This window comes from Cebidichthys violaceus, unplaced genomic scaffold (assembly GCF_023349555.1).
Source record: "Cebidichthys violaceus isolate CVI_PGR_0920_01 unplaced genomic scaffold, fCebVio1.0.p SCAF_8, whole genome shotgun sequence".
In the NCBI taxonomy this organism is placed as follows: domain Eukaryota; kingdom Metazoa; phylum Chordata; class Actinopteri; order Perciformes; family Stichaeidae; genus Cebidichthys; species Cebidichthys violaceus.
The window spans coordinates 8,599,816-8,622,179 of record NW_027176964.1 but is presented as its reverse complement, the minus strand read 5'-3'; the positions used below and the strand labels follow the sequence as shown (position 1 = coordinate 8,622,179).

Genomic DNA, 22,364 nt, shown 5'->3' with positions numbered 1-22,364 from the left:
ATGATGTTGCTGTATTTCGTAGTCTGCTAATTTTTAGAAAGCAACAACAGAAAGGAGAAGAAAATTGCCTGGTGCTACAGACCATTAATGTTGGATTCATGAAGTGAATCTACTGTTGATCATGTGTGGCTACCTAAGAACAAACTAGCTAGACTTGTTTAGTTTTGAACGTGTGTGTTGTCGTGTTTTTAGGTTTAACCCCCCCAATGTAGCATGAGCAGACTTTATATTTCACAATCACTGTTTTCCTTCAGAGTGTTTTTATGATCTTGACATTTCCAACTGCACTTGAAGGCAGCTACATTCATTTCACAGCACCTAGACAAGAACAAACTAAAGGACTGTGACTTGTGCTGGAGCTTGGTTCTGGAAACACGCTACCAAATTCCCTAAAGAATTGCTCCAACAAGAATCCATGTAGTCAGTTGTTACACAAACTCCTGCATTGTTGAGGTAAGTGCATGTGTTTTGTTTTTCTACCCTCAGAGGATTTTTTTTCTTTTTTAACTTGCAAATGCAAACATTAAAAAAGCCCTTGAAGCTGTGTAGTTCTCGGGGAAGCTCCCAAGCAGGCAGATCAAACTTACAACTTCAGATCTTGTAGGATATCCTTACGAGTCTCTCCAGAAGGCTAACAGATGCATGACTTACCTCAAGGATAGAAAAAAAAACAATGTTCTTTTGCTCAGGCCAATAAGATATTAGCAATGAATTCTGCAATTCACAGTGTGATCTTTTACAACTCATTTTACAAACTCCAACGACACACAGAGGTGTTTCTGTGCTCCACAAGTGAAGAACTAGTGTTTTAAATGGACCTGTTTGGCATTTTGGTACCTCACCAAAACGTGTGCTGCTCTGAACTGCTAGAAGAGAGAGTAGGAAGGGTGTCTGTAACAAACAGGCGGTGCGAATTTCACTTCAATATTACTGGTCTTTGTGGTTGCATATTCCAGGTCAAAAGCTCACACTGCAAAGGGTTCTCTGCAGCTTTGTGGCTTTATCAAGAAATGTCCATGCCTCTAAACATATTCTGATTCAAAGGCTTACTTATCCTTCTTGTGGATTATATGTGGGGCTATTTGACCTCTATAATCACACCGTAAACACTTTATTAAGTATACCTACACACTAGTGGAGAGGAGGATCCTATTTTTTCACCCCAGAAACAAAATCCAGTTCTTTGAGGCATACATTTTACATGTGCTGGGGGTGCTTATTTGGGACTTTGGTATATAATGTATTAGGTTTCTGTATGGTGCTATCATTTTAGCCACATGTTCACTCTCCCTGCTTCACTCCCTGAAATCTGATGGGACAACAGATGTCCCTGTCATGTTTCTTGAATCATCCAGAGATGACTCACAGAGCCCTCGTCCGCTCACTTGTTACTCTCCTCCCTTGTGTTCTCTTTTGACCTCTCTCTGTGACAGCTTTGTTTCTAAAGGCAGCGCGCTGCACGCTTTTTGTTTCTACTTTATCCATTGTACAGTCTGTGGCAGTAAGAGCAACCCTGCTCACATCACACATCTTGCTGATTTGAAGCTTTAGTCTAGCAGCAGCCAAACCTCTTGACTCTCTCTGCATACTTCACATATTCAGCTGCAGTCACATTATTCAGTGTTTGGAGGAGCCGGCAGTTTGAATTAACGAGCAAGTTTATGTTATAACAGAGCCACTGACTGTACGTCCCTCAAGCAGGAGAGAACAGTTCATTAGTTTTTGTTATTCTAATGCTTTTCTATTTTCTGTTCGCTTTTGAAAGAGTTGACTTTATCTCACTTAAGACAAAGCTTTCTCACTTGTCAATAAGAGATGTTAAGACTAATGCTTTTGCGATGAAGGGATTTCCCCCTGTGGTGATAATAAGGGACAAACGTTATGATTCTCTTTTTTCTTTTCTTTAAAGTTTTGGTTGTGTTTGGTTGTTATGACATGGAATATCCACATAAATAAAAATGTCGGCACACGGTAGAGTACTTGTTCTGGATGAAGGGAAGGCTGAATCCTGCGAGGAGAGAGGACAAACCTGCCGGTCTATGTGTATTAATTTCTCTTTCATTGTTGTTATTGTTAGCACTTGTGGCCTAATGCAGGATGTGAAGGGTTGGTCTTTCTGGGATTCGTCCCACCACTCTTCCATTGTGATTGGACGGCTGGGTGACAGTGACAGTAACAAGCGCCTGCGTTTTACCTAAAGTTGAAAATGTTTCAACTCTCAAAATGCGCAGCGCTCAGGGCAGAATAGACGCTTGTAAATACGCGGCACTCCCACTGCAAACAAATTCAATAAAGAAATAACGTGAACATGGCGGTTGTGGCGTTTGCTTGCCGTACCCTGCAGTTGGCTTGTGGTATTGCATAATTGCGATTCTTTGGTTCCCATGTTCCCCATAACAAACAAATATTTCCCCCAACGCAACGATCAGGCTCATCAATCTATTTTTTCTGAGAAAATTGTTGTAATTAAGTCAAATATAAGATGTTCTTGTTTTGGAGGGGAAAAAAAGGCTCACTCTTGTGTCAACAGAGATACATACGGCTTAATGGTGCTGTACAGCTTGATTTTAGTTTTCACTGGAGGTATGAAGAGTTGTCTTTCATGGCTCCTTGGTAGGAAGCAACAAAAAGACGACAGCGTGTTATTACCACAACAGTATTAACAGCTGCTGTGAGACGCTGCTACGTCCCTCATCCATAATGATTCTCTCACCACGGATGAGTGAAAGGACCAATGATGGTGGGAGTGTGTTGTGCTTGCAGCTCTACAGCGATACCAAGTGGATGGCAAAAGTCACCATGGGTCATGACTTCTCGTACCCGCGAGTTTACTCTCAAAACACGTCACACAGATTGCATTTACGCCGAGCAGAGCACTTTTGAAACGGCTGCATAAGCATGTTTCCGTTATCCGCTTATACTTTGTATATATTTACATTAAGTTATCCATAAACAGACCATATCTAAAGTAAATGACTTGCAAAAGTTTGGCCCTGAAAAGATGAAAACGCTAAAGTATTAGAGATAAAAAAGAGTAATATTACAATGATTAGAGGGTTTTAATACTGAACAAAACAGGACAAACATTAAGAGTGTTCAAGAGAAACAGGAGAGCAGAAGAAAAAGAGCAAACCGCTAAATAAGCAAGTCACTGGTTGAATCTGTCTGACAGCTGAAGAGACTGGGATGCATGTTTTGCTGTTTGCTGTCCCTACTCTTATGTGTTAAAACGTAATGGCCAAGACTTGATTCTAAATTTCCCAAAACGGTTGCCAATGGCAACCTGGTAACCCCTCACAGTCGAGCCTCGCTCGTCCGTTCGGCCGCTGAACGCCTCCGACGCACTGCTCTCTGATCACAGACTCCCTCTGAATGAATGCGTGTAGGTGTGTGGATCTGTGTGTTTCAGCAGTTAGGGACTCACAGGAGATTAACACCCCTTTTGGATTAAGGAAGGGATATGCGCTGGAAAGCTTCATTAACTCTCACTGTATGTGTGTGTGTGTGTGTGTGTGTGTGTGTGTGTGTGTGTGTGTGTGTGTAGCTCTCTTCCCATGGCCACAGGGCTTTTTAGACTGTTGCCTCCCGACTAAGTGCTCGCCGTCTGCCCGGCAGACATATGTCTCAATCTGTGTATGTGGTCTCGTTCCTCTCTGCGGCCCCCAGGGGGCTCAGCGAGAACCGATAAGTCAGCCTCGGGAGCAGCTCATTGTAACTATCCTTTTACGAGTCGAGAGGAGGAAAGCGAAAAACGTTTAATGAAGCAATCGCCTTCTGTAATCCAGCTGCGATGGTAATCTCCAGCGCCTCCCCCAGCTGCTGACACACGCGGTCGCTCAGAGAAGCACTGTGATCATGAGCAGTCAGTCAGTGCGAAGGACGGCGTCAAAGTGCTGCTTCTGTTTTAAGACGCTGCAGGCCGGATGTCGGTCTCCGGGCCTGAACTGGTACCAGGGGGACAGGACTCCTCCATCTGCTGAAGCCATGTCGCTGCTCTGTGTCACAACGTGGAGTCAGGAGAGAGGAGAGCAGCCAAGTGGACATTTATTTGCCGTACTCGCACTTTCCCTCACCCATGATTTTATTCACCTTTTTCAGATAATGACCCCTCTGTCTTTTCTTATTTGCCGCTCTCATTTGTCATCATCTCTGGTTGTCATTTTCGCTCATCTTCTTTTATGTTTCTGACAGGCTTTTCATTTCCTCTCTTTCTTTCTCTGAGGATTTTCTTAATCCCTGAAAGTCATTTTTTCACTGTGCACTATAAACCTGTTCTTCCACAGACGTGCTGCATAATGTCCTGAGAATCTTTTAGATATACATATACACTGTCAATATAAATCCTATACGCTGTACATATTATGTCATTGCTTCTTTTTATATATACAGTATTTACATAATATATATAGCTGTATATATATATATATATATATATATATATATATATATATATATATATATATATATATATATATATATATATAGTTATTTTTTCACATACTTATCGAGTAGAACAAAGCTTCATTCATAAAATGTACATCAACGTTCAAATTCTTAATCAACATTCAAATGTTGTTGTTTGCATGTCTATTCATTCTGATTGAACCCAGCATTTCTGCACAGTTGCAAATACAAATGAAGCCACACTAACATAAACTGTGTTATACTATTTGTAGAATTAGATTCCAGTGGTGAATATGTAGGATCGTTTCAGACTCATGCAATCCAAACAATTAAAATAACTCCACTGTTCAAAGAAATGATTCAAAGTCAAATTATATTGAAAACAGAAAAAATGTGCACTAGATTTTGGAAATGAAAACATCTAAGGGAACGTTCTGCTTCTATATTTGTTGGCGTCTAGCCTTTCAAAAACAACACTTTCACTGCGGTCAAAACGCTGTTTCCTCTCCCACTCGCTGCACTCAAAGCAAGGCAAACACTCACGAGTTATATTCAATAAAAAGTTGATTTAATAAAAAAAAATGACTTACTCATTTAGTCCAATGAATCACAGGATTTTTGTTCGAGGATTATAAGGTGATGATGACGTCATAAAATAAGGTGAGACATTCAAAGCTTCATTTGAAAGCCTCGGTGCAGCCCTAGCGCCCCACATACTCGTCTAATGAAGGTGATTCTGGTACGATCACGCATCTGTATCACCACACACAGTAGAGATGGAACGACTACATTTTCTCTCCGCTATGTTCAATGCGGTCTTTCGCTCTGTTTCTGTGGCAGCAGCAGCCCTTGTTAACTGCTCCTTACTCACCCTATGGAAGTAAAGCCATAACCTCCATTTGCACAGGTTAATGTGCAGCCACCTCAACATGAACACAAAACCAATACCAGGCCTTCTTGCGTAGGCGATCGCTCTCTCTCCACCGTTCTTTTATTCCTTCTCCGTCCCGGCTTCCCTTTCAGCTCTCCCTGTCTCTCTTTCTTTCTCCACCTTGTAAATTGGACTCTGGCACCATTACAATGCTTTTCTCATTATTCCTATCACTCTGACCAAATTGCCTTGTCTTTCGGGACCATTGGGCTCTGTTCATTGGCTGCTCCCGCAAACCGGAGGGCTGCACAAGTCTTTCTCTCTTCCTCATGGCTGTTTCAGAGCAAAGATGGGACCATGAAATGGATTCCAGTCTACAGCAAATAATACAACCTCAGGCCACTGATGACTGCCTGCTCCATGCTGCACACAGAGAGCGATTTATCTAGGAAGATGTAAACAAATGTTCACAGGGAGCGCTGAGATAACATGCACTGAAGAAGTGCTCGGCAGTATTCAATCTTCTAAAAGCATTTCTCTAATCAGTTACTCATGGAAAATCCTGGATTTCTCTTTTATTCTAATTAAAGGACTACTTTTTTCTGCTAATTAAAAACTAGATCCCAGTTAGAGATGGTATTGGAATGAAAGTAAACAAAAAATACTCCTATAAATACATTGTCTACCTGAGGGATTTTAATGTTGGTACTCTGTATGTTGCCTTATATATGTACAGTAGTTTCAGTATCATATTTGCTAATGCCTTTTTTTGTTTTATAAACTCATTTTCAATTTTATCTTTAATGTAGGAAATCATACATTAAGTGTCAACGCCAAAGTAACTATTACAAAGGTTCTGCTGATTGCTGTAAAATAATAATTGCATTATTTGATACATTTTCACTACAAAAAGACTGAAGTTCTGTAATCTGAGCCTTAACCAACTCTCCTGTCAGCTAAGGCAGCGGCCGTTACAGCAGAGGTGGGCCACATGGCGAAGGGAAACCCTGCAGAGGCTTTTATTTTGAAAAATAAAAATGTGAGATGAGCATCTTACGTATCCATCCTCTGCTGCCCTACTCTGTGAAAGACGAGCAACCAATTATAGGAAGTTTGTCATTTATTATAATTTTTTCATTGTAATTGTACTGTCTAGTTAGTGTCACCTGCATTTGTGTGCAAGCATGTACTGCACAGTACCAGATTGCACTGTACAGTCTGTGCACCGCGCAGTAGAAGAGAGCAGTACTGTTTCCTGATCCTGCATGATCAATTCCAACTATTAATAAAGTTTACGTTGTAGATAGCATTCATCACTCATACGACAAAATAACTGAATGGCTTTTGGTTACATTGTAGCTTATGTTTGGTTCCTTGACTCAGGCTTGTCTTGGACTCGACTTGTGTGGTCTTTCCTTCATCTCATGGTTTGGCCTTAGCTGAAAGATTACTTGTCTCATTACACATTTAAAACAAAAGATATTAAAAGAGACAGAGCAAAGGAAGCATTCAGACAGACAGACTGATGAAAAGAAGAAAAGTGGACAAGAGCGATTTAGACAAAGGGCACAGGAGACACAGAGGGAGACAGAACGGACAGATGAGAGAGCGTGAGAGGACAGTTAAAAATTTAGAGAGTGAAGGTAAATGCGTACATCCTTTTGAGTTCAACCAGCTATGAGGTAGGAGGAATTGAATGGATCCCCCCCCTCCTCTCTCTCTCTCATTTCTGCTGCAGCTGAATACCCACTGCTCTTCTATTCTATGCTGACACAATACATGGCTTTTAGCAAACTCATTTTCCATTTCAGAGCTGCCCGCTGATTATTTTAGAATGGACAGAGAGAATAAAATAAAAATAAAACTAGATAAAGGTAGAAAGTGCTTGCAAACTAAATCAAAGGTTGCTTTGCATCTCAGGCATGACATTTTAAAACAAATGACAACAAACGCAGAATGCACAAAACAAAAAAAAATCTTAATATTTAGATTTATGTGTATTGTACGCAAAACACATGTACAGGGTTTGTAGAGCTCAGTGCTATTTTCCAAACTGCCTCTCCTCTATATGGTACCTGCATAACACGTCAAACAGCCTGTCAGTGTCTGAGTTTGACATGCGCTTGTAAGTCCTCCACCTCCCTCTCTCTTCACTCTCTTCCCCTATCTTCTTGCTCAGGCATGACCTAAAACAAAAAAAATGGACTCAGAACTTCAAAAACCTCCTGCCTGTCACCTCATGAGCTGTTTTTGTCTGTTTGTCTCCTCTTTCCAGCCAGCCATTTCTGTCCTTTCATCTTCCCCTTTCAAAGGCTTCTGTTTCCTGTGGGACAGCGATGACAGCGCGTTCTCCTGTACCTTTCATATACAGCGAATAGGTGGGGAAAAAAGTCGGCCTCCTCCCACCTGTGCTATCTGGTTGTTTTTTTTCTCCTCTCTTCTGTGATTTGAAGGTGGGTTGAAATGACACACAAAACGCAGCAACAATTCAATACCATAAGCTGTGCGGAGACGATAAAGCAACTACGGAGGATCAAAAGGATTGACACGTTCCTCTGTCGCCGCTGTCTGTTCAATGCCACGACAGCGAGGGAAGAAGAAGAAGTGCTCTCGGCGCTCAATCGGGATTGTATTCAATTACCAAATAAACAGCTCAATGGCAGAGAACCACAAAAGGCAGTTATTTTGAAGCCTGCGCCGCATTATGTCTGAGTGACATAATCGTATCGGCCTGTTTGTGGTGACACGGTTCCTGTTTCTAAATGTTGTCTTCTCTTTGGGTTGAAAAACATGAATAATCTACTGTGATGATAAGTATGTCTCACACATGCTGAAAAAGGCTTGTCAATGACTTGTTTTGTTTATTTGTTATTTCTTCATTACATTTCTAAAGAGAATATTTTGTTGCTAAATGTGCTCTTTAAGTGGAACATAAAGGGGTAAAAAAATGATTTAAATCACTTTTTTTGGTCCATTAGACTCTGCATCGAAAACTGCAACGAAAACTGAGTATCTATACCAACAGACGCCATTCATACATAAATGTATAAATCAGCACAAGTTGCATCAAATGAGTAGTTACACACGAGTACATTTATCTCTAGCATTTGTTATTTTGTCAGGAAAAAATCAACAGGTCTTTCCCTGAAACGACCAAAATATTGTAACTTCTATAAATGCAGTTTGCCCCAGACATGTTGGATTGGTTGGACCGCCATTACGGACTGATGTCAGGCCGGGTCACACTGGTTAGACATAAATTATTGGTCCTGCCAGAGTTGAACTCGTGAGACTTTTATTATTGATTAAGCTACAAACTGCTGGGACACATCGGTGAGCCTTTCATTACTGATCAAGCTGAAGAGAGATCGCTCAGACTTTAGTGACTGAAGCGATATAAAGAGTTTCAGCCATGAAATGTAACAATAACAATCTGATTGTCCCTTGACAATCATTTTATGAGGGCGGCCGTCTTCAGGCACAAATCTACGGCTAAGTGTAGCTGGTGGATTTACTACACCTCCACTTACTATAAAGTCATAACAAAAATGTATCTTAAAGGTGGATTCAAACCAATTTTGTCAGAGAGTTTTCTCTTAAGTAAGACTAGCCCTTACCTGAATTTATTGGCAACCAGTGCAAAGAAGGACTTATCTAGAAATGTTATTCATTAGCTTTAAGACACATCTTGGACTAGCGCCGAGTATCTGAGCTTTTAAGCCCTTATGAGCCCAAGCACGGTTTGGGATCCTGGAGCAGCGCTGCTCTGGTCATTTCACAGTCCAGACAGACCACTATGGATTATCAAGCTTTCTCCATCAGAGCCCTGGCAGACTCTTTGAACAACCTTACCAATGAAATCAATCTTTAAAAATGTACTTTGAGGACTGTTTTTTTTTTGCAGTGTGCTGGTCTGGATTCTGACTGCCCTGTGCTTGACAATACATAATTTATAAAAAAAAAAATAAAAAAAAAATAATTCAAGACAGAGAGGAATAGATGAACAAATAAAGAAAGAGACAAAGCAGAGCTCGTCAAGCTTTGTGGTTATTAAGCTGCCTCTTGTAGTAATGAGGGATTTTACTACTTAGAAAAGACAATACAGCTATAATACTATTAACATGCATTATTTATTGCACCTGAACATAATCACGGTAGAGGAAACCACTCAGGCATCAGGATCATAATTTAAAGAAAGGTTCAGGTTTTAAAGAGGTGGGGTCAGCCTGTTAAGACATCCAGTATTGATTGTGCTAACACAGGGTCAAATTGGAGGAAGGTACAGTCAGATTGAATGGGTTATCTCTGTTCCAGGACATCAGATTGTGGTGCCATCAGTTCCAGGAATAGCCTGGTGAGGAGGAGATACAAAGGTCCAGTTCATTAGCAGAGAGCCTGTCAAAGTAACAGACTGCTCTGACTGCTTTCAGCAACATGGTCAAAACCGGGCAAAAGTAGAAATAGAACCAAATCTCAGCAGTATGGGAAGAGCTATAAATACAAAAAAAAAAAGCATCATGTAAAGGACAGCTCTTGTTTCCAAGCGTTAATTAGGCATTCATGTATTATTTATTTGGCATGAAACTAGGTCAGCGGAATCTGTGAAATAGTGGATGACATGGTTTGGTGGTGTGGTAATAAGTTCTTCTTCAGTTTCAACAGGTTACTGCTTAATGTTGGTACACTTGGGATAATGGGATTACACTCTGGGCCAAGAGACTTTTCAGCTCAACGTTCACCAAGCTTTTCAAACCGCTGCTGAACAACCTTGCTCACAGGATCTATTAAGTCTGACTTTACCAATTTTAACAGGAGGTGCCCTCTGGTTCGCTTTTAGTTCATACTTTTGTTTCACCTATGGCTAAAATGTAGACATACAAATATAAGAAGTCACCATCCAACCTAGATCTTCTCATGTCCATGTGTTTGGCTAAAGATTTGTCAGGAACCCTGAAGCCTTCAGTCAACACTTACTCGACTCACCTTTGTTCCACCAGTTTGTCCCTTGTGATATCTTGTGTCTCAATACACTTGGTGGTTACCGTTTTCTAAAGTGTATATTGTATTTATTTTGTTGTTTGTTCAAAGTTTTAATTTTGTATATAGCAGACGCACATAAATGTATCTAGTAATAGATGTATGCATCTGCTCTTGTACTACTTTTTGCAGTTGTGCCACTTTCTCTGCATGGGATCAATAAAGATTCATATGAGCTTGACTTGACTTGATTTTCGGATGAATAGAAAGAAAAAAAAGAAAAAAAAGTGATATTGATTACGGTCTTAAATTGGTCACGCAAAACGCAAAAAACAAAAAGGTTGGAAACAGTGTGTTCGATGTCATATTACAAAAGCTGTCACGGAAAACGCTGAAATGCTGCCATCTTAACTCCCTCGATGTACACGCGGAAATCCTGTCAGTGGAAGTTGAAAGAATCCACGTTCAAAGATTTGAAAGTGGTTCTCCAGGGTCCGTCTGTCCTTGTGTTGCAGTTTATAGTCTTCTGTTTCGTATCATTTCCTGTCTCGTGTACCCACAATGTTTACTCCCTTCGCGCTGCCTTGCATGCAGTCACAGTGTAACACTTCTGCTGCCTATGTGTGACAGTTCAGTCTCTGCAGATTGATATTTGTGGGTGACGAAGATTTACATCCTGTTTTTTTTTTTATTCACACCGTTTTCTAAATGCTAAATCCATCTGCACATTGAATTTCTAAATCCGGACAAACGGTTCAGATGTCTGATGCGATGCATCTAGACAGGGTTGTGCAGAACACCTCTCTCTAGAAGGAGGAGCTGTTTGTACTCTCCTAGCGCTGCAGCCATAATCAGGACTGACACAGGCACACGGACCATAATCCCCATTGATTAGAAACCTAAAATCAAAGGCTTCCAGTGCTGTCACTCTCACCTCTTGTCTCCACTCTGCTTATGCTGCTTCTTTCCCTGCCTCTCTTGGTCCTCGCTCATCTCTCTGTGTGCATGTTTCTCTTATATATTGAAGTTAACCTATTAGTTGCGTCCACATTTGTCGTCTCATCCTCTGCACCTGTTTCAATAGCTGCTGTGTGTCGTCAGAGAGGCCGTCATTAACCGGAAGCTAAGCTCAATCGTAACACATCGGTTTAACCAAACTGGTTAAACCAAACAAGTTTCCTTGTTGCTTGACCACGTTTACTCGGTTGGTAGATTCCAGATCATGGCTGGCGCTGCAGGCGACTCGCCTTTCCACGTTTGATGACTGCAGGAGTAATAAAACTGTTTAATCAGTGGGGGGGTTAACATTAAAATAATTCATCTTCCTCCAATCTGCAATTCACTCTTCTTCAGGTTTTCCATTGAGACAATGAATACGTTACATCCCCCAAACAGCTTCCATCGTTCATTCGGTTCTGAATTCCCTTCTGTGGGAAACAAATCTATGAATATATTTGCAGACACACCGCTGAACTAGGATGCGCTCTTCGGTGTTAACCTCATATATGTAAGATCAAACCACTAACAAAGTAAATCTCCGAGCCTCCAGCTAAACTGAGCCGTGCGCACACATAGCATTACAAGTAACGTTGCACCAGCTCAAACCTACAGGTAATGGACTCACATCTGATGATTCAAAATGTAGATAAATGTAGATTCAATATGAGCAATTAGATCTCAGCTGTATCGAAAAAAAAAACAGTTCTGCGTACTTCAAAACAAACTACGTGGGAAGCAATGGTCATGGAGCATAAACTCAGAGCTCCTCGTCATTTTCATTATCAGGAGAAAAATGGTGATATTGAGTTTTGGAGCTTGGGAAGTACACCGAGGGCAGTCCTGATAATCAATGCTTCAAAATTGAAATCTGCGTGGAATATATTACCAGTCCGGTGTGTGCAAATAAACACATTACAGGTCGTGTACCTATTTTGTCAAATCCCAGGGCTGAAAAAGTAATTAAGTGATAAAGATACCCTAGTTGTTTAAACTTATTGTGCATAATTAGGCAGAGGAACGTAGCGTACTCCCAAATCAGCGAGTGCAAATGAAATGCACGTATCATTGTAAAGGCAGTCGCACATTTTACAATTTGAATCTAACCGAGTAGAGACGTTGACTTAAAGGTGTACTTTGCAGTGGACAAGATGATGGCTATAGTTAAACCAGAAACTGAAGAAGTCAGAGATGAGATCTAACTGATTGTAAATAGCTGATTGATTACATGCTTTCTGATGCATGTTTGCACTAGGTGATGTTTTATGTCATTTCAGTGAAACAATCCTTGTCAAGCCTGCATTCAAACAGTCAAGTCTGCATTTCTGCGTTTCAACTGGACGGCATCAGTTGGTTTATAGTCAGCTGTGTTTGTCTTGGTTTGATGCTAAGCTTTAATCCCTTCGTTGAGAAATAGACAGAAAGACAGATAGAGGTGTGTGTGTGTGTGTGTGTGTGTGTGTGTGTGTGTGTGTGTGTGTGTGTGTGTGTGTGTGTGTGTCCGTGCACCCATGTGACAGGGAAGTGACAATCCATTTGTGTTCCTATTAGACCAGCAGTTATGGTGATGAATACATACATGGAAATTAGCCCAAGATGAGGGCTAATTGTCTGATTAGATGTGCTTCAGGTTGATAGATGCACAATAAGCCCATGCACATAAAGCAGTCATTAAGGGACATTAGACCATTAAATTGAACACTACACTATAGCTGGAGGGAAAAATATGGATGTTCATTAATGCGTCTCGTGTGTCTGCGTTTGTGTGTGTGCACCGTACCTTTTCTGTGAGCACTTTGTTCTCTTGTTGCCAGCCTCTCTCTGACTCTGCACCTGTTCTGGAGAGGGGACGGATCAAATTAGTATTGCAGCAATTACACATTTGAACTGCTTTCTCACTGACTTAACAACACCATTCCCTGGAAAGAATTTGAAATGCAAATTGCTTTTCAATTCTATTCAACACAACTTTACTATTCCACGCAGGCAATTTTGATTTTGTGCAGGTAGAAACTTGGTTGTTGTTGAAGATGCACATTCTGTAGAGTGTTTATTAATGACTCCCACACACTACACACAGTAAAAGATGTTTACAAAACACCAGTGGAAACACACATTTAAGCCTTTTCAGGTCATCTATCTTACAGCTTGGCATTGTTCATCAGCTGAACCACGAAGATCTTGTAGATAATTAGCAACAGAAGTCAGTATTTATATTCAAAAGGCGAAAAAAGCCTCCAATGCCTTTCTTACAACCATTGAGGAACAATGAGTCATTGCAGGAAAAACTTGAGGCACACACACACACACACACACACACACACACACACACACATATAGTTATATACACACAAACACAAGCTCAGAGACATAAGTGCGTACACACGCCCCTGCTGAGAGAGAACAGGCATATATCGAGGCTCTTCTATCAACATAGAAAGAGGAATAAGTACTCATATGCTTTCCCTTCTGGTTTGCTGCTGAGGTTTTTTTTGTATGTTGTTGCAGCACACCTCCTGAGGCGCGCACTCAAACCCATACACACACATATACACACACACATGCACGCAAGCCCTCGCGAACACAAAACCAAGCCCTGTGTTCTCTTGAGGGTGTCTCGCTCACCTGTCGAGAGTTTAAATGACATGCTTTGCTGGACAGGGGATCAGCTTAGAGAAATGGCAAATTCTCTGAAAATGGTGGGTTTCCTCCAGCAAAAAAAAAAGGTTGATTAAATAAACAAAGGAACGAGGCTCAACTGTTACTGCTTTGAACATAGAATGAGGGGAAAGATGCTCATCGCTGTCCTCCTCTTTAGGGAAATCAACATGCAAATTCAAATGGTTTACACATTTGAGTATCATTTCCCCTGCCCCAAAAAAATGTACATCACATTGCTCTCATTGCGCTTCAAAATCAGCTGCACGCTCACCACCACCTCTGACATCTAAGAGACTCGCAATCAGTGCGAAGGTCTAAAACCACTGCAGGACTCATCCTGCCAAAACCTTCTCCATAGCTCTCCCCTCAGGAAGAAGACTCAGGGCTATTACAACTGAGGTGTCCCTTTTTCTCAACAGCACTTACTGCAGAATCAACCAATTACTAAATGGAAATGGAATGCCAAAGCAAAGCACTAATACTGTGTTTTAAAGCAGCTGACACTTCATTTTCTATTTTGCACTACACAGTCTTGTGAATATCATACATCCACGGATGTATGTAATGTTTACAGGGATTATGTTTTAAGTTTTAAGAGTTTTTATTTCTTGTAGTGTCTTGAGGACTGTCGTGAGCACCCTGAGGCAACACCTACGTTGTATGGCAATATAGTATTAAATCTGTATATATGCAGTATGAGGTCTATTTGACAAGAACTATGAACGGCTTTAGACAACAAGCCCTTCAAACTAACTGGTAACTGACCTAGCTTTCCATATTCATTGTTGGTCATCTGTTTTTTTAACATATATTTATATATTTATATTTACACCTTTTTTATCAGCACTTGAACAGTCCTTTCTATTCTTTACCTTTATCTGTGCAGCTTTGTTGTCCTTGTCCTTGGCTGTTATTTCTTTCTGTGTAAGTACATTAAGAGAGTCAAATTCCTTGTATGTACAAGCATTAAGAAGTAATAACGCTGATTCTGATTCTGAAAATGACACAAAGAGCATTTTCTGATCTGATGTCTCTGCAAGAAGATTCTTTATTTGTTTTAGTGTCTGTGCCATCCAACACAGTGACATTTGACTGTCAGACACACTCATATATTCAGCATCTCAACAAAAAACAAATGCAAACCATACATTTCCTCAGTGTTCTTGCGTTAGACTAAGACGTTTCCACCTTTAGTGTTTCCTTTGCAACACTTTTGCAAGTCTTACGGGGACATGCATTCAAAAACACTAACCCCAATATGGAGATGCAGAGACATGGATTCACAAATCCATATCCTCCAGTAATTCACTCACAAACATCACAACAGACATCTAAGAGGGATCTGCATTACCAAGCGCATACACAAATATACACAGGTTTTTTTTTTCTTCTGTTGCTTCTGTGTGCTGTCCCAGTAGGAGAGGAGGAAGTTACAGATGATCCTGTTTCCCTTCTCAGACAGCTTTGTAGTTGTGAGAACAACAAAGATATTATGTTCCCGCAGTTTATTTGCCGGCCCAGCAGCAGCCACTGAAAAATGCTGACATCGGAAGAAATCTGAGCGTACATAAAAAAAAAGACAACAGAAATGAATGTGTATAATAAATAATTTGCATTCCTCTATGTTGGTTTGAGCCTAACCAAACAAACAGCAGTGCGTTTTATAGAGAGCGTTAGAGGGGGAATAAATTACTGATGGAAGTGTATTGTTATAAAACAGAATGAGAATTGAAATTAGGGATACAACGATCTCACTTTTTCAGTCCTGATCCCGATACCTTGGCTCTGGATATCGGCAGATACATATCAGATACCAGTGTGTAATTCATAAGCTGTGTGCCTCACTGTGAGGACGAGGCTGGGATCATCTGGCCAGGCCTAAACATTGCTTTCCTAACTTTGTAAAACAAAATGCAACAAATAAATACATAGATATAGATTCATTGGATTGTTATGTATTATTCAAATAATACCAATGAACATTCAATTGGTGAAAACTTACACAGGAATGACGATTCCAGTCAATAATGTATTAAGTAATTAATCTCAAAAATTGAATAGATAGCTATTAGAGTCAGTATCGGCCTGATATCCGATATCATTATCGGTGCATCCTCAATGGAAATCATACTTTTGGTTAAACGATCAAGTGATTGAATTCTTACAGTTCACACAGCATGGCGTGAAGGAGGAGGCTAAAGGGATTCAGTGTCCTTGGTACCTCGACAGCTCTCATATGCTGTTGTATTTCTTGCAAGCAATGAGTTTAATACAATGATGAAATAAATTGACAATAAAGGCACTAAATTGAATCCAGTGGCATAATCTGACTGGGAGTATTGTGGACTTCAATTTAATATTTTTTAATTTGTAAAAAAAGAATGTATTTGTTCAATCCAAGCATATTTATTTGACATGTGTTACTGAGCATCATTGAAAATATCTATGGGGTTCTTTTCTCCCTGAGTGTAGGCTGGAAGGCAGCAGCAGCCTCCAGAGATGACAGAGGCGCAAAAAGGGCAACACATTCCAGGTCCCACAAACACTCCAGACACATTGTATGGCATAGAAAATACTATTAAAATACAAATATAATTTGCAACAGAAAATATAAAAGCAAACATAGTGCAGACAAGATTACATGTTTTATGAACAAATTACAAGAATGTGGCAATATATCCAATCTTGCAAAACAGTCACCTCTTACATTGACTTGCCTTGTTAAGGAACTGGCTCAGCAGTGCGATTTAACCGAAACTACAATCTTTGTGCGCTTTTGACCGCCACCCTGTGACACGACTGGCTACAAAAGTAGTTGTGATGTCAGAAGTACAAGTTTGTACATATTCGTTATGAACTCAGATTTAAGGTGCGCACAGAGAAACGGCCGTCTAGTGTACAAATCTGCACGAACATCATTCTACACAAAGTCACAATAAGCAGGAAGCTTCCTGACAGGCTTAGAACTTAGTTTATTTGAATACAATGTAATTTCATACAATGCGATTGAATCTCCTAAACCAAAACTTTCAAACACAAAGCCTTTAATGCACATTATTGTCCGTATCCCTAAACCTCAACCTTATTCTACACCAAAGCAGCCCGAGCCACTTCATAAATCACATAGGCTTATTGAATAGAGAAAGTATGAAATATCTCAGATGATAGATAGTTGGTATTTAGTCCAGACAGCCCACAGCCACGAGTGAATTTTAGTGTGTGTGTGTGTGTGTGTGTGTGTGTGTGTGTGTGTGTGTGTGTGTGTGTGTGAGAGAGAGAGCGAGATAGAGAAAGAGAGAGAGAGTAAAAAAACAAATTGAGAGACAGAAACAGATTCAAAGACATCCTCTCTTTCTCTTTCTCTTTCTCTCTCACGTACGCTCACACTACTGTACTCTGCAGTGAGTTTGGGTCTTGTGTTGTGTGTGAATTAGGCTCGTCTCTAAGTGTGCAATTGTTTTTTTTATCAGTGGACGATCCCAATTCCGCTGTGTTGATGCAGCAGATGGATTCCCTCCTGCTAACCATTCATCACCTGCCACACCAAGACCTGCCTCCACCCCCTTTACACCATTGAAAAATAGGTTTTGGACAATCTTTCTCCTCAGGAAAATAAAAGTCGTTTACTGTGTCATCAAACAGGTCTCACATCACAGCTGCTTCTGGAGCTTTCTGAGCAGAAAAAGTTTTTATTTTATTCTAGTTTCACAACACCAGATGCCAAAGGGCAACGGGGAAACTGAAAATCTCTGTGATCATCAACGGACAGTGAGGAAACACGAAGAAGAGCGGAGAGCAAACTTCTTCAGTCGTACATGCTTGTTAAAATTGGTAACATGGTGGATTATCAGTGATCAAATAACTATCATGTTTAGCCTGGACTACTTAATTAAATGTAAATTGCAGTCTTAAAAAAAGACATATTGTGTCTGAATATTTTGCTTCACATATTTTTTTCTTAAAGAATCACAATGTCCCAAATAACATCAAACCTAACATGAAGAGGCTCGATGGTATTTTTAAATATTTTTTATTATCATGCACCAATTCAAAACTTTCGCTGACAACATAAACCAATGTGATAAAAGCAAAGTCAAATTTTTGAACAAACGTGACGTCCTTTCACTGCGTCTACAATACTGTGAATGTTTTAAATTAATCCATGCAGAATTATTTATATTTTGAAGAGGGATTTCATCTAGGAAAACAACATTCATAACTCCGACATTGATGAGGGCAAAGGGACAAACATTCCTTTTCTCTGTCCATCAAGGTTATTAGTCAATAGTTGAATTTCCGTAGATGTGTTTCAAATGCCTGGCTTAATTCAGAAACGGCTCCACTGTTTCAGTAAAAATAATGAAGGCGACGCCGTCAGTGACACTGTTAGTGCAATGAGCTCATTTATGGGAGGGAGGGCGGCTGAAAACGAGACATTTGTTATCTTTGCAGAGCATGAAATGAAATTCGGAGTTAACTACCCTTAGAAGAGGGTTACTGCTGTCGCTTAATGCCCATGTGAATTAAAACTTTAGGGATGTAACGCAAAACTTTGATTTGTAATTTTAAGTTTCCCATGTTGAGGAAAAAGATACTACAGAAATATTTTAACCAATGTATGACACATTCCATTCGGACCTGTTCGGTGCAGTTCAGGCCTTCGTGAAGTTTAAAACAGACACGTCGTCTCAAACACGTTTATAAAATGTGTACATTAATGCTACGTCACATAGTAAAGGCCACACATTCAATGAGCACGGTGAGTGTTTACAACAACATCTAATGATTCATTTGATGTGATTGAGCTCAGGGGTGACGGTGATTGATCAGTCACACTGTACATATGTTTAATTAGATCAATAAGAGTGTTGAAAAAGTAGAGGCAAACAGCTCAGCCAGCCACATCACGAAACTGAGCGCAGGGTCTGAGTCAAGTTGAGTTATTCTCCCAAAAGCTCCTTAAAGGAGTCATTCATATAATCCATTTCTGTAGGTTATATAATTAGACAGCAATATTCTTTATTTCTACAATTTATAAAACGACAATAATGCATCTGCAATTATTGTAGTACAATAACTGGCTGTTGGATAATAGCAATAAACTGAGGGCTCTTAAGATATAAAAGCTAAAATGGGAAAATAAGTGACTACACTAATGTTGTGTAATTAACATAAAACTGTTTGATCCGCTGTGGCTAATTTCTTCTGACGCAGATTGTACTTAAAATTGAATACGATCCAACCAAGTGTGTGTGTGTGTGTGTGTGTGTGTGTGTGTGTGTGTGTGTGAGTGTGAGTGTGCAAATCTGTGTATGCGACTGCTCTCTCGAGTATACCTTCTGCATGTTTGTTGGAGTCAGTACGCTAAATGTTGCTGTAGTAATGTTTACAACATTGGGTATTGTTTATCTCAACTCTACTACATGTGTACACACACACACATGCACACACACGCACACACACGCACACACACGCACGCACACACACGCACACACACACACACACACACACACACACACACACATACGCCGAGTAGACAGAAACACACATAAAACCACAGGCAGACACACAGCAGACTGCAGACTCTCCTGAATCACTGGGCCTTTATGTCTGACTGTTAATCCCGACAGTGATCGGTCCTACGGAGACAGACAGACAGGAGGAGGAGGAGAGACAGGCAGCGAAACAGAGACCAGGTGACAGGCAGAGGGAAAAGCTCAAGAACAGGCAGAACAAGTAGATGAGTGGGAGAGTCGACAGTGCGGATCCACATTCTATCTGATGAATCAGCATGTACAAAAAAAGAGCAAATTAAAAGCCCATGAATCAATATTTTAGCATCGGGGGTTTCAGAGTGGAGCAGAGTAGAGATCAATACAATAAAGCACACAGGTACCGAGGTAATGGGAGATCCATATTAATCGGAATAGTTTAACAGTTTTGAAATTGAGACTTAATATATTTATTGTATCATGTCAAATAACATTTTCATTATACGAGGTAACTAAATAAACGTCAATCATCCGAAACGAGGTAATACCATCCTCATACGAATCCCTCAGTGTGACTTGTGTTTAAGATATCAATGCATGTGGATATATTATGGGAACCATTAGCTGCCCTTACTGAGGCCCGTCAGCGCTGTAGGAAGAAACGTCTTTGACCAATCAGATTGTTTGAGAGTGCCGGCGAATTAAGCGTGAATTTAGGCTCTTAAGTGCTTTTATATCACTGAGTGACTGACAGCTCTGTCAGAGGTCAATACGCCACTTATTTAAGTTGTCACACCAACTCAGATGCCTTTTGTGCAGGTAAATACTTCAGATGAAAAGCCGCATTTAGCTTTTCACTGCCATGACATCGTAACAAAAAAAGTACTGTTAAACATGACGTATGTGACATTTGATAGTTTTTGGTTTCTCAGGCCTTTTAGGTTTAGAAATACGACTCTACAATTAAAGCAGCAAGGTGCGCTTCTCCTGCTGCTTTGATTGAACAATCATTCAACAGCGGAGTTCAAAAGAATTAACAGCTGAAATAATGCGCTACGCATCAAAGCCACAACAGAGGTTGTATGAAATATACTGTTACAATCTCCACTTAGAAAATGAATTGTGTTCTTGTTGGTATGACCATCAGCAAACTATTGAGCGTTGCATGTTGGGTAAATTTGACTCTGTGAAACAACTCATTACAAATGACGTCTGAGAATACAGAAATATCATCAGGACTACATGTAGACTGAGGCCTCAATCACTTATGTGTTTACGTAGTAATACATTAGTTGTGTGAATACACTGTGGAGATAAGGTTTTCCATTGTTTGAGATCTGACTTGTCTTCTGGTTTCATCATTTCGTACAGCCATCTTCTTCTGCAATAGTTAAGTGGCACCTGATTGGATAATTAACGCCACCAGCTGTTTATCTCCACGTGTCAAACTCCATAACAGTGGATGGGAACACACATTAGCACAATTCACATTGTGAATTCACACCCACTTCTTTTGCCAATTTTATGGAAATATAGTAAAAATTTCAGCTGCGCACGGTTGGAAACTTGACAAATATTGACCGACCAAACACCACTGAAACAATGGACGGCAGAGCAGATATAGAATGTCTTAAAAAAAACCTGTCTTATATTAAAACGTACATCAGATTAGGTCGAGAAAATAGAATTAACACTCCCACCTTCTTAAAGGATGGAAAGTATGGCACAAAGGAATTAGTGTCTTTTTGAAGAGAACCGTTCTTAGTGTTTCCAGAGGAAAGCAAACAAGGACAATAACACACACCGTCTCGCTCAGTCAGCCACCTACACTACATGTTACACACTTAATATTACCCACAAAATCCCCACTGCCGTCCACCTCTCACACTCGGTGTCTCTCTCCACCATCCATCTCTCTTGTGCGCGTGCGTGCACACACACACACACACACACACACACACACACACACACACACACACACACACACACACATCAGACAGCACAGTCCTAGTCAGAGAGGTTAGGGCTGCAGGTCTAGCCGCAGATATCCTGGAGGATGACTGGGATTGTGGAGGGAGCGTGAGAGAGATGGAGAGAGCACCACTCAATCAATTTCTATTGAATCTCTCTCCAGTGGGAACATGATAAGTGATGTAGGCCTATGGGATAAAATAAGCCGGTGCATTTCTTTAGATCTGGGGGAAAACAACCAACTGGGCTTACACTAAATGGCAAAATTGCTTCAGAGTACTCCTCAATCTGATAGTTGGAGCATTTTGTTAAGCAAAGACTTTATAGAGACCGATGGGAAGCGCAGTATAATGTGCACGGTACACAATTGTTAACAACATTTAGACAAATAGGATATTATGATAACATTTCCCCATTCGGGGCTGTTTTTGCCTGTTTCCCAAACCAAAGAACACAGAAAGAAGAACACAAACATTGAATTAAGAGGTTCTGTGGTAATAAATTGCAGAGAAAAGATTCCTTTTGGTGCAAAGAAAACAAGAAAAGCCAAAGAAGTGAGGACAGGAATTTAGACCTTATGTAAATGCAGACTTAACCACGGATGCACCCTGCATGTTGAGCAGGTGCAAATGTGAAAAACCCACAACAATACTGGCATGAAATTAGTGAATTAGGTCCTGGGAAGGTTAATCATATTCCACATGCAGCAAAATTAGAGTGTAGCAGAGCAGTGTAATAATACTGAGAAAAGCATTTTTTAAATAATGTTTAAGTGGTAATTATTCTTAGTTCAATGATCACATTTAAAAGACAGGTGTTTTAAAAAGGGAATGAATGATGACTGCTACAGCTGTGACTGCTTTATAAATGCAACGTGGAGAAAGTGTAAAGTACTAGACTGGAAGCATGAAACAGATCTTTTTGGGAAATATCCATATTGAAATCAGATTTAATCAAATATGGTCTGCAGGACAACAAAAGAATGATTGCAT

General features: G+C 40.3%; 1 protein-coding gene across 2 annotated transcripts in view; it reads right to left on the bottom strand.

Annotated features, from left to right (window-relative positions):
- tnr (tenascin R (restrictin, janusin)) overlaps positions 1–22,364 on the bottom strand; it is a 162,022-nt gene that overhangs the window by 76,895 nt on the left and 62,763 nt on the right. Inside the window, exon 3 of one of the 2 annotated variants that reach the window (XM_068738269.1) lies at positions 13,029–13,086. The gene's annotated coding sequence lies outside the window, so the exon portion shown is untranslated. The remainder of the gene's footprint in view (positions 1–13,028; positions 13,087–22,364) is intronic. The other variant, XM_068738270.1, reaches the window with a different exon arrangement.